Source organism: Rattus rattus, chromosome 2, assembly GCF_011064425.1.
Source record: "Rattus rattus isolate New Zealand chromosome 2, Rrattus_CSIRO_v1, whole genome shotgun sequence".
Lineage (NCBI taxonomy): Eukaryota > Metazoa > Chordata > Mammalia > Rodentia > Muridae > Rattus > Rattus rattus.
Genome location: NC_046155.1, coordinates 111,161,570 through 111,173,536, shown reverse-complemented (window position 1 = coordinate 111,173,536; position 11,967 = coordinate 111,161,570). Strand labels below are relative to the sequence as shown.

General features: G+C 43.6%; 1 pseudogene; it reads right to left on the bottom strand.

Annotated features, from left to right (window-relative positions):
• Positions 1-9,718: 9,718 nt before the first annotated feature.
• LOC116894233 lies at positions 9,719-10,381 on the bottom strand (annotated as a pseudogene).
• Between the last annotated feature and the right edge of the window lie 1,586 nt (positions 10,382-11,967).

Here is an 11,967-nt window from a genome sequence, read left to right as displayed (position 1 = left end):
ATGTGGGAAGACCCAGGCCACTGTGGGAGGAGCCACCCCTAAGCCAATGGTCCTGGGTTGTATAAGAAAGCAGGCTAAGCAAACAGGAGAGGGAAAGTCAATGATCAATGTTCCCATGTGGCCTCTGCTTCACTCCCTGCATCTAGGCCCCGCTTTGAATTTCTGCCATGACTTCACTCAGTGATCAACCATGATTGAGAAGTATAAGCCAAATAAACCCATTTTCTTCCCAAGTAGGTCTTGATCATGGTGTTTATTACAGCAATAGAAAGTCAAAATAAGCAGGCCAAAGGATGGGCATCATGGCATTCTCACACGCACACACACATACATAATGCATGCATGCATATTTTGTTCTTACTCATTTCCTGCTTTCAACCATTTCCTTCTATTGAGCAATAACGTACTATTGTCTGGATGTAGCACACTTTAATTATTCATTCTCCTGAAGGGCATGTTGGTAGTTTCCAATTATGAATAAAATACTGTGTCTGTAGGCAGGATTTGGAGGAGACATTAATTTCCAACTCGTTTTGGGTAAACATAAAGGAATAATGATTCAGTTGATTGAAAGGTAAGATATATTAAAAATAAATTTAATTCTGTAAGATTTATCTTATAATTTTAAGGAAGATATATGTGGTCACTTTTTCTGCTCCATGAGTCAGTTTGCCTGACATCATCAGAAATAATCTCTTAATAACGATATCTGGATCCTTAGAACATGTGACCTGGGCGACTATTGCAGACTGGTAGAGTCTGAACAAACCAAACTGGGGCATCCATAGCTTCTTCTCCTGTGTTCACACCACCTAGGAAACATAACAACGGGTCACTGTAGCTTTTATTTTATTTCCAAACTGAGGAACGTGTACCCCTGTAACTGGGACTAGTTTGCAATATATGAGCTCCTGAATACCCAGAAAGCAAGCACTCAGTCCTGGACAGAAGAGAGGGGCTTGAGTCACCATTGTTGTCTGGAGAGCTGTATTGACTTTGCCTAGACGGTCTTGGTTGGAAAAGTGGTCTGGCAGTGGTCTGCAGAGAGGTAACAGAACCACAACCAGGAAAAACCCATGTATACATGGGCAGTAAAGGACTAAGGAAGGAGAGATTTTGGTTTGAGACAAGCTCTCACTATGTAGCCTCTCGTGGCTTGAAACTCACAGAGATCTTTCTGCCTGCCTCTGCCTCTGCCTCTGCCTCTGCCTCTGCCTCTGCCTCTGCCTCTGCCTCTGCCTCTGCCTCTGCCTCTGCCTCTGCCTCTGCCTCTGCCTCTGCCTCTGCCTCTGCCACTGCCACTGCCACTGCCACTGCCACCGCCACCCTGGGATCAAAGGCATGCATCACCACACCAGCTTGAGAAGAAGGTTTTGAGAATGGCCTTGAGAATACTAGCTTTTGGCTTTATGGATATCTGCCATTTTGACATTCCATTACTAACCCCTTAACCACAATTTTAACAGCTTTTTTATATTGTTTTCATTTATCTAATTCATCCTGCCTTATGAGAAAACAAAAACAAACAAACAAACAAACAAACAAAAAACCTGTTTTGACACTCCAACTGCTTGATCTGGCTGGCTTGCTTCAAACTCCTTACTGGTACTCATAGAGCTCATTGCTCCTCCACCTCCATTCAGTTCTGGGGATCTGACTCAGGGCCTTGTCCAGCCAAGCAAGGGTTGCAGTGCAGCCTTGCAACACATTAACAAGCACGGAAAGACAAGTGCTGCACACTCTAGCTCTTCTGTGGAAGCTAAAAAGCAAGGTAGAATAGGAGTAAATTAGGAGGCAGGGAGGGAGGAGGAATGGACCTTTAAAATTATTAGAGTCTGAAAGTTCCTAACAGGTGGGAGTGATTTTTGAGGACATCCTCCAATTATCTCAATTTTATTATTATAAAGTATATAGATGTCTTGAATTACAATACTATACTCCATAAATAACTACAAACATATCAACTTAGGTATTATTAATGCCCTTCTTACTGTTTGGGAAGTGTGTCTTTCTTTTTTCTTCCTTTTGAATCCTAAATTCACATATCCTAGGCCAACTCAGTGTTCTGGAGATGACTCCTTACTCTTTGTTTCCATGACTTATCAACCACTAAGTGTCCTTTACCCTACCTTACTTAAGCTACTGAATCTTTCCTCAGGACTCTGACCTCACTGCCTACGAAAGCTCCAACCCTTAAGGTCTGCCAGGTCTTAAGCTTTTGTTGTTTATGCATCAAGGATGACAACCCTTTGACACTTTCTCTGTTTCTCATTGCGTCAGCCTTCAGGCTCCTGACTCTTTCAGTGTCACCTAAACATTCTCCAATGACCCAAACGAATTCAATGGCTATGTCTTTGGCTAAGGATATAGAGAAATCAGTATGTTTAACCTTCTGGCATGTTGGAAAACGTTTCAGCATTTTTCAATGTTTTTCAGGTATTGTTATAAATACTGTCCTCATACTGAAGGTTTCAGAAGTATTGGCTAATGGATGGGAGAATTAGTAAAAAGCACAGCAGCTTCTCACAGATATCAAATCTCTATTTGCATCTCTCTTTTGAGGACACTCAGGAAGCATTTAGAGTCTACTCAGGTAATACTAGATATTCTCCCCAACCTAAGATTTTTGAATTTATTATATCTGAAAATCCCCCAACATATAATTTTTTTTTATCAAATAAGACATTTGCAGCTGGAAATCTTTTCATGGCCATTTATTCAACTATAGCTGCTATCTTGGAGAGTGAAGGCAGCATTCTCATTGGTTCATAGTAGAAAAGGAGCAAGGAGAACCATCAAAGAGGACCAGTCCTAAAGTTGATTGAGTTTTCTGGAAGATGACAGGAGAGCTAGTGTTGATATATCATATTGTGAGTTAAAAAACATCACATTGAGGTTTGAGTGTTCTGTACGTAGGCTGTGGATTTCCAATTTTCAGGCTGCTTAGACTGAGAGTGCCTAGGATATGCAATTATAAATGATATCTGGTGGCCAGGGTGGCATACGCCTTCAGTCTCAACACTGGGAGGTGGGAGCAGGTGGATCTCTATGAATTAAAGGCCAGCCTGGAATATACTGGTCAACCAAAATACATAGTGAGACTCTGTCTCAAAGAAAAGAAAAGAAAAAAAGAACAGAAGAGAGGAGAGGAAAAGAGAAGAGAAGAGAAGAGGTATCCAGAACTAAGACCCGACCAAGATAAAAGCCAGAGGCACAATGGGCCAGAGGAGACTGGTGGAAGGCTGGCACAGGTGTACCACCAGAAAGGTTACTGCTATCACCGACAACCATGAGCAAAGTAAAGGACATCTGAAAAATCAGAGGTTGGGTGGCATAGGGAATTTTGAGCTTTCATAATACATCTACTAATTTAACCAATCAAACTCATTAACCTTTTTAAAATACCTGTGTTTGTGGATGTGTCTCTCTGTGTGGGACTGTATGTCTGTGCCCGAGTGCAGAGGACAGAAGAGGGGAGGACTTAGTCTTCTATTACTCTCTACTTACTTCTTGGAGACACAGTTTCTCCCTAGTCTTGGAATTCACATTTTATTGGTGCTGCTAGAAGTCAGTGAGGCATTTCTACCTCTGTTGGACCTGGTGTTGGAATTCATGGGGCACTTGTCCTGTAGGTTCTGGGTCCAAAACTCTAGTCCTTAAGATTGTATAGCAAGTGGACCATCTCTCTAATGAGCTCTTTAATATTAATATATATCTCTAAATGTATTCAGAATTGAACCTAAGGTCTTACATACACTAGCCAAGGGCTTTACCACCAAAGTATATCCCCAACTCTCTCTCTCTTTTTTTAAAGGTTTATTTATTTATTCTATGCATACGAGTACACTGTCTCTGTCTTCAGACCTACCAGAAGAGGGCATCAGATCCCACTATAGATGTGGTTGCTGGGAATTGAACTCAGGACCTCTGGAAGAGCAGCCAGTGCTCTTAACCACTGAGCTATCTCTGCAGCCTGCACCCCTCCCCCAGCTCTCTTTTTACTTTTTATGTTGAGACAGAGTTGTACTAAGTTGTGCAGGTTGTGCTCTAACTCACTGTGTAGCTCAGACAGGCCTTGAACTTGTGAACCTAAAGTCCTGACCCCCTAAGCAGCTGGGATAGAAGGTCTACAATACCAGTCCTACCTAATCTCTTTCTATTTTAAGAGGCCTAGCAAGAGGTAAACAAGACTAGCGCTATTATCAAGAATGTGAGAGAAGACATGACGTTTGTAGGTGAGCACTGCTTAGGATTTTATAGAGTTTATCAAACAAAACTCCAGATGCCTGACCTACTATAGGCAGAGGGGTCTTGAACAGACAGAGCTGCAACTGCTAGTCTCCCAAATCCACTATTCTTGCTCTAGGTGTTCACAGCCTTCCTTCTTAAAAACATTTATTGAGCCAATTTTTTAAGTTCATTAAAACTTTTTTTTTTTTCAACAGACTTGAGCAGGGAGCATCTCTTCGGCTTGCCTTAGAGGATGTTTAAACTCTGTTGCTCATTGTTTGAGAAAGAGAATTCCTGCCCAATAATGGTTCTGACTAATTTGGGCATGACGGAGCAGGCCTTACAGAATACTGAAACTCTGTAAAACTTACACAGATCAGTGTGAAATGTTAGATGTAGGTGGGGACACTTACTTCAGCCCTCTCTATCCACCGAAGGCAACCCGGGTCTAAGATGGATATCTTAGGGAAGAGATAGTAAGAGATGAGTGAGCTGGGGTTCCCCGGCCAGAGCACCAGAGAAACACAGAGCAAAGAAGAAGATGAAGAGATTTGTGGGTGACACCAAAATCTCTCACCTAGCCCTCCCACTGCATTGGGCATTCCCCAAGAGAAACCCTGCCTACATGCTGAGTCCTGTGGGCTAAGCCCTTGCTGCCCTTGAGGGGGTGAGGGTGGGGGATCCAGCCTTTTCTGATTAAGATACAGAAGGTTTCAGTGATTAAATGAGGGCAAAGGTGAGGTCGTGGAGCAGTGATGTGTGGCAGTGTGATGTCATGGCAATCCCACCATGAACTTAGGAGAGGAGCTAAAAGCTCCCCCAGGAGAGAAGAGGAGGACAACATAGGAGGTCCAGAATATTAGAGTCACTTAGAAATTTAACAGTGCATTCAATGCTAGAGTAAGGAGAGGAAGGTGTGTCTCTTTTTCTGATTTTCTTCCCTTTCCAGCCTACATCTTTACGTCTTACTGCACTGTGTATAAGTACTGATGAATATCTCCAGGGAGAACTATATGTGACGGTACTTTATCAAATTTAAAGCTATAACGGTGACAACGGGAGTAAGAACAGAGAATGCTATTTTGAGGGTTATTCATATAGACACTGGTTTAAACAATACTTTACATATATCCAGCTTATTTAATGTGAATATTTTGCAGTTTTATTATTCTCATTTTATAAGGAGGAAACTTGAACAACCCATACAACTATTAACTCATTCACCGTTTGCTGTCCCACGTTGGCAGATACATATCAGTTGAGTGGTTTATTTCAGCCTCGTTCAGTAAATGTAAAGTGAGTGGAAAGACAGCAGCAGCGGACACAGATTTGACAAAAACAAACCAATGAGTAATGGCTAAGAGCAAGGTCAATGCAAAGTGACATTAAAGGAAAAACAATGGTACCCAGATCAAAGAAGAACACTGACCTCCCTGGCAGTGTACTGGCCCATAATGGGTATGGAGTTATATGGATATTTTCTCAAGACATCTGGCCTCCCTGTAGCACATCCTAATACTTCTTGAATCTCATCTTGAGTTTGGCCCTGGCTTATTTTCTAGTTGTCTACTAGGTACATCTTTTGTTTTGTTTGGTGAGGTAGGTTTCTTTGAGTAGAACAGGCTGGTCTGGAACCCAGCAATCCACCTGCCTCTGCCTCCTGAGTGCTGGGATTAAAGGTGTGTGCTGTCACCACCGCTTGGCTTCAACTCAATACATTCTTACCTAATTTGGTTGGCTGAGTTAGCCACAATGTTGCTAGCCCTCTAAATTATGTTCTTCAGAAATAACAGAAGAATGTACCGTGACTCAGGATGTCATGCCAGCGATTGGCAGACAGAAGCAGGAGGGTTAGGAGTTCAAGGCCTGTTGACATTACATAGTGGTCAATCTGGACTATGTGAAATCTTAGCTTAATACAGGACAACAAACAAGTAACTGAAGTAACTGGAGACTGAGAGAACATCTATTGAGAGAGAGAGAGAGAGAGAGAGAGAGAGTACATGTGTGAGGGTGTGGGTAGAGGCTGGAAGATAATCCTCTTCAGGCACTGTTCACTATGATTTTTAAGACATGATCTCTCAGTTGACATTGGTGCTCTGTGAAGGTTGGACTGGTAGCCCAGTGAGCCCTGGGATCCGCTTGTCTCTGCTTCTCCAGTGCTGGGATTACACGTTTGTACCACTTCAGCTGGCTTTTGAATTTTACAGATTCTAGTTATAGAACTTAGGTCCTCATGCCTCCAAGGTAAACACATCACAGACTAAGCCGCGTCTTCAGCCCTGATGTACTTTAAAGCAAACGTTTGATGACATGTGCCACATGGGCTCAGTTTGTCATGAGATCGTTTTTCATGATTCAGATCTGACCTTACTTGTATACTCAATAGAATTTACGTACGACCTGCTTAGTCTTATAAAAGGTTCTTTGAGGGGTTGGGGATTTGGCTCAGTGGTAGAGCGCTTGCCTAGCAAGCGCAAGGTCCTGGGTTTGGTCCCCAGCTCCGAAAAAACAAACAAACAAACAAACAAACAAACAAACAAAAAAGGTTCTTTGAATTAACCCAACAGTAGTACTGTGAGAAGAAATGGTGCTGTGCTTTTAAAGAAGACAAAGCTAGGTTCAGATCCTGATGCACCTTCCCATGGGCCACAGGAACCTGGATGTTGTATCTTCTGAGTAGCCATCTTTTTATCTGTAAAACAACAACGAAAACTAATGGTGGGAGAGCGAGCATACACACAATAAAAATGACTTTGTATCAGTTTGGGAATATATTCAAGTATATGGTCTGGTCTATAATGGAAACTCTATACTCTATTGTCAAAAAATGGCTCACTTTGGTGATATTTCAAAACAAGGTCATAACATATAGACATATATTCTTGGATTGTTTTATAAGTATAATTAGAGCCTTGCTCACCTGTAAGTATCTGCTCTCTCAGTTAGCTTGAGTGGCCATTATTAAGAGAATCACACTAACACTATCATTAATTCTTTCAACGCCCATGGATTAAAAGTCGACTGTAGAGGCTGTGTGTGGTGGCAGACGATCTCTGTGAACTTGAGGCCAGCCTGCTATGCATAGCAAGTTCTAGGCCAGCCAGGGATATAAGTAAGACCCAATCTCAAGGAAAAGAAAAGAAAGCCTGCCGTCCATCAATTGTCGGGCTCTAAATGCTAAGACGAATGTATATCTCTTGAGGCGGCTCCACAGAATTTTGTATTTTGTAAAAAAAACCTAAGAGTTGAATATGTGAGTAACTTAACAAGAAAGCAGATGACACAGCAGGGTAAAGAGCAGTGAGATGGGGCTGAGAGATGGCTCAGGTAAGAGCACTGGCTGCTGCCCGTCCAGAAGACCCAGGTTCAATCCATATAGTACCTAGGTGGAGACTGACAGTCATCTATAAGTCTACTCTCAGGGATCTGACACCCTCGTCTGGCCCCATCGCTGTCAGGCGCCAAAGTGGTGCATAGACACCCAAGCAGATAAAACACCTCCTACCCCAATGAGCAACTCTTTCTAGATGACGGGAGGAATGGTATGGTAACAAATACATATGAGTATAGAGAGGGAAGTCTACAGTGACCTTTGTGGGGGCCTCGGTAGTCTAAAAAGAAATAAAGAAGTAGATATCAAAGATCAACACAGCTAGCCCTGGGAGATACACACTTTAGAGAACTCTGTCTTCAATTTTGTGTTCTGTGGGGCCTTCTCAAATCACATGGCAACCTTCACCAGTCTTTTTCAAAGTTTAATTTCCATCACTGCCATAAAGGAGGTGCTTGAAAATGGAGTTCATAACAGAACCTAGAGGAGATGTGAATGAGCTGAATGGAGTTGATATGGATTTCCTATCATGGTGAGTTTGCTTGACATTTGCTGGAAGTAAATAAAAGAAATGGAATAGAAAAAACAAAGCAAATATTAAATCTTGACCTGGAGTATTTGAGGAAAAGTAATGTAGTGTACCCCAACATCTACTAACAGCATTCATTATTCCTAAGCCCTTATGTACACACACACACACACACACACGTACGGGTGAAGGGAGAGAGGAGAGAATGTTTGTGAAATTGTGGGGATACTTGTACTAGTGTTTCTTTTGTTTATTTTCCTAACCAAACAGACATACTTCATCCAAGATGAGCAATCTATTTGTACTAACCAAATATATGCATTTTTCCATCCTCATGGCAACCAATTCCCCAACTCTTTGGACATTAACAGTATCTCCAACAGTTCACTTGAGTCTGACATTAATTACCAGGAATCAGCATGAGACTCCAGATTACAGCTCAGCTGCACAAGACCAACCTCATTTCAGCTGCCAGTCACCATGTCCAGTCACCCATGTGTCTCCATTCCCCTCCACAGGGCTATGTGATGGCTGAAAACTGAATGGATTTCCACAGTGCAGTATGAGGATTGGAGAAATGCACACACTGACAGATGTACCCGCCACACATTTTTGTGTGTGGTAGGAACATTTATGATCTACTCTTTTCAACTTTCAAGCATATAGTAACACATTATTAACTATGATTACCATGCTTTATAATAGAACCCAGGGACCTGGCCACCCTGTCCAGTTAAAACTGGATTCTTTGGCCAGTATCTCTATATTCCTCTTCATTCACTTGTAGACCCTGCCGACCATCATTCTACATTGGGCTTCTTGAGTTTGCCTTTTTCAATTTGCATTTATAAGAGAGACTGCACAGTATTTGTCTTCCTAAACCTGGCTGGTTTTTCTTAGCATAATATCCTGAAAGTTATTGTGAACTGTCACAAATGGTAACTGTACCCCATTCCCTCTATCCATCGGTTGACAGACAATTGGTTCCATATCTTGGCTATTACAAATAATATTGCGAAGGTGATGTGAATACAAGCTTTTCTTTGATTTCATTTCCTTTGGTTTTGTATATACCCAGCAGTGAGATTCCTGGATCATATTCTATTTTTTTTCCATAGCCGTTTTCCATGGTCATGGGCTTTTATTTGCAGACTGCTGGGGAATGGGGGAAGCTCGAACTGGTTGGTGGGTTCATGGGAGGAAAGAACTTGCTTTATAATTTAGTGCACGTTGCCTGAAAGGTTGGCGTGTCCGAGAACAGATGTGGAAGTGAGAGGAGAGACAAAGAGAAGGTCATCAAATGGACACTTTCCTCGGGGAAGGCAGACTGGGATATGGGGACCAGGGTGAGCAAGGAAGATACACTTTCTATAGGAGACTCAACCAAGGTCATTGCTTGGTTTCCCGAACACCCACCTGCCCTACCCAAGTTCATGCCTACCCTGTTAGCTCTCTCAGCTAGCAGCAGGGAAAGGGTTAAGGATGTAACTCCTCCAATCAGAATTGCTCCTCTGCCTGCCCTGCCTATCCAGCCAGGGTCAGGAGGTCAGAAAGTCCAGGAGTGCACAGGGGAACAATCATGTCTCTCACCTAGCCCTCTTCCCTCTCTGCCCCGCTGCAACCCCTCACACGAGGTTACAGCTCTTGGCTGGATTTTTATGCATCTTGCCCTCACTTCCCCGGTCTGGCTGTCCCGATCCAGTTGAGTGGATAGCTGCAGTCCTTGGCGAGAGTTTGTTCAGCACAGCTGCCTATGGCCAGCACGGCCAAGAGAAGCCACTGTGGCCACATGGAAGACGTCCCTGACACTGCGCTCGGAAGACCGGGAGGAGCATTCAATGTAGGACACAGTACCCTGCTCGTGTGTGGCGGGGATAAGTCTCTGCTTGGATAGCTCCCTCAGGGTGGCCAGGTCAGTCCGCGTGTCCAGTTTACAGCCAACCAGCACCACCTTGGCATTGGGGCAAAACTCCCGAGTCTCTCCTTGCCACTTCTTGAGGACACTGTCCAGTGTTTCTGGCTGGCTAATGTCAAAGCAGATGAGCACAGCATCAGAATCTGGGTAGGGCAGAGGCCTGACATTGTCATAGTAAGAGGAACCTGAAGTATCCCACATGATGAGCTCAATGCGGCGCTTGTCGTCTCGAAGCTGGCAGTGTAGTTCTCAAACACCATGGGACATAACTCCTGGGGTAGGCGTCCTTGGCGAACACCTGCAGCAGCGCTGTCTTGCCGCACTCCGCGTCCTCCACCACTACAATCTTGCAGTGGTCACTCTGCCCCTCCATAGTCCCGGCTACGCGCCAGTCCCCCATGCTGCCCCCCTCCGGGACACAACCGCCGCCTCTGCCGCCTCCACCAGCATCCATATGCTATTTTTAATTTTTGAGGCACCTCTACAAAGCTTTTCATACTGCCGCACCAACTAACACACTGATAGTGTCCTTACAGACACTAGTTTTTGCCTTCTTAATAATGGCTATTCTAACAGGTGTGAGGTAATATTTCACTCTGGTTTTCTTTAATCTTTTTAAGGTTTCTTTATTTTTATGTTATGGGAATGAGTGTTTGCCTCTATGTATATGCACGCCATACACATGTCTTGTGCCTGCAGTGGCCAGAAAAAGCACTGGGTCACTGAAGCTGGGGTGATAGACAGTTGTGAGCTGCTACATGGGTTCTGGGAACTGAACCCAGGTCAAGAGCAGTGTGTGCTCTCAATCACTGAGCCATCTCTCCAGCCCATCACTGTGGTTTTTGCATTTCTCTGATGATTAGTGAGGTTGAGAATTTTTATGTGCCTGTTGGCCAGTTTTACATCTTCGTAAAAAGGCTGTTAAGTAATTTGATGTTCTGGATATCGCTGTTGCTCCCAGAAGCCTCTGCTTACTGAGTGTTAGGATTATAGACATGGACAAACCACTGCCCCACTCCCAGTGTATTTTAAATGGACAGCTAGACAAGAAGTCCAGAGAACAAGGTGCAGAGGAGAGCTGGAATAAGGACTTCTGTCCATGGAGTTGTGAATGTGTTTGCCAGCTGAAAAGCTCTTCGAACCCCAGAAGTTAGGGACAGCGCTAAAAGCTCTACACTTCAGATCAAGATGTTAGACCTGCTAGTCCCTACCATGAAGCTGCCTGAAGATTTCCAACTACCAGCTAGCTAATTAGCATATGAATGATACTTACAATTCCAGCAGTCCCTGGCATTTTAGGAGCTGTGCCAGGAACCAAAAATATATAAACATATTCTTATTATATACCTCCACGGAGAAGGGCTATTGTGTGCATTTTATCAGTGCTATGGAAATCACTGTAAAATCTGAGTAAGTTCATCTAAATGGAAGAGTACAGATTTGTGCTTCAACTTTCCATGCGCATCTAGTCAGACCAGACGTGGGCCCTTTCACAAGGGTCATTGATGTCCATGAATAAAGAGTGACCTTGCAGGGCTCCCGGCTCTCAGCCATATGGTCTTCACTAGGAGTTTCTAGCTCCTCCCTCGCTTCTTATATTTCATGGACTTGTCTCATGATGGCACCATTGTGACAGGCTAGTCACACCCTTCCACTGCTACTTCCTTAAAGCCTTTCTCAAGTTCAGTAAATATAGCCTTAAGCACTGAACCGTCTCTCTAGCCCAACAGGCTTCTTAATACAGTTTTTGCCCCTGTGATGAGACTGTATCATCATCTTACATCTGCCAATTCCTGCTCTGTTGTCCCGATCGGCTGATTCCTGGTATTAAAGGGTCTACGCTCCAACAGGATTCCAAGGACACAGTTTGTGTTTCCAAGTTTCCAGGTTTCCCTCCATGTCTTGCGTTTCTCCTCAGTAATACAATAAGTGGTTAGAACTAAGACTAGGTCACCCACC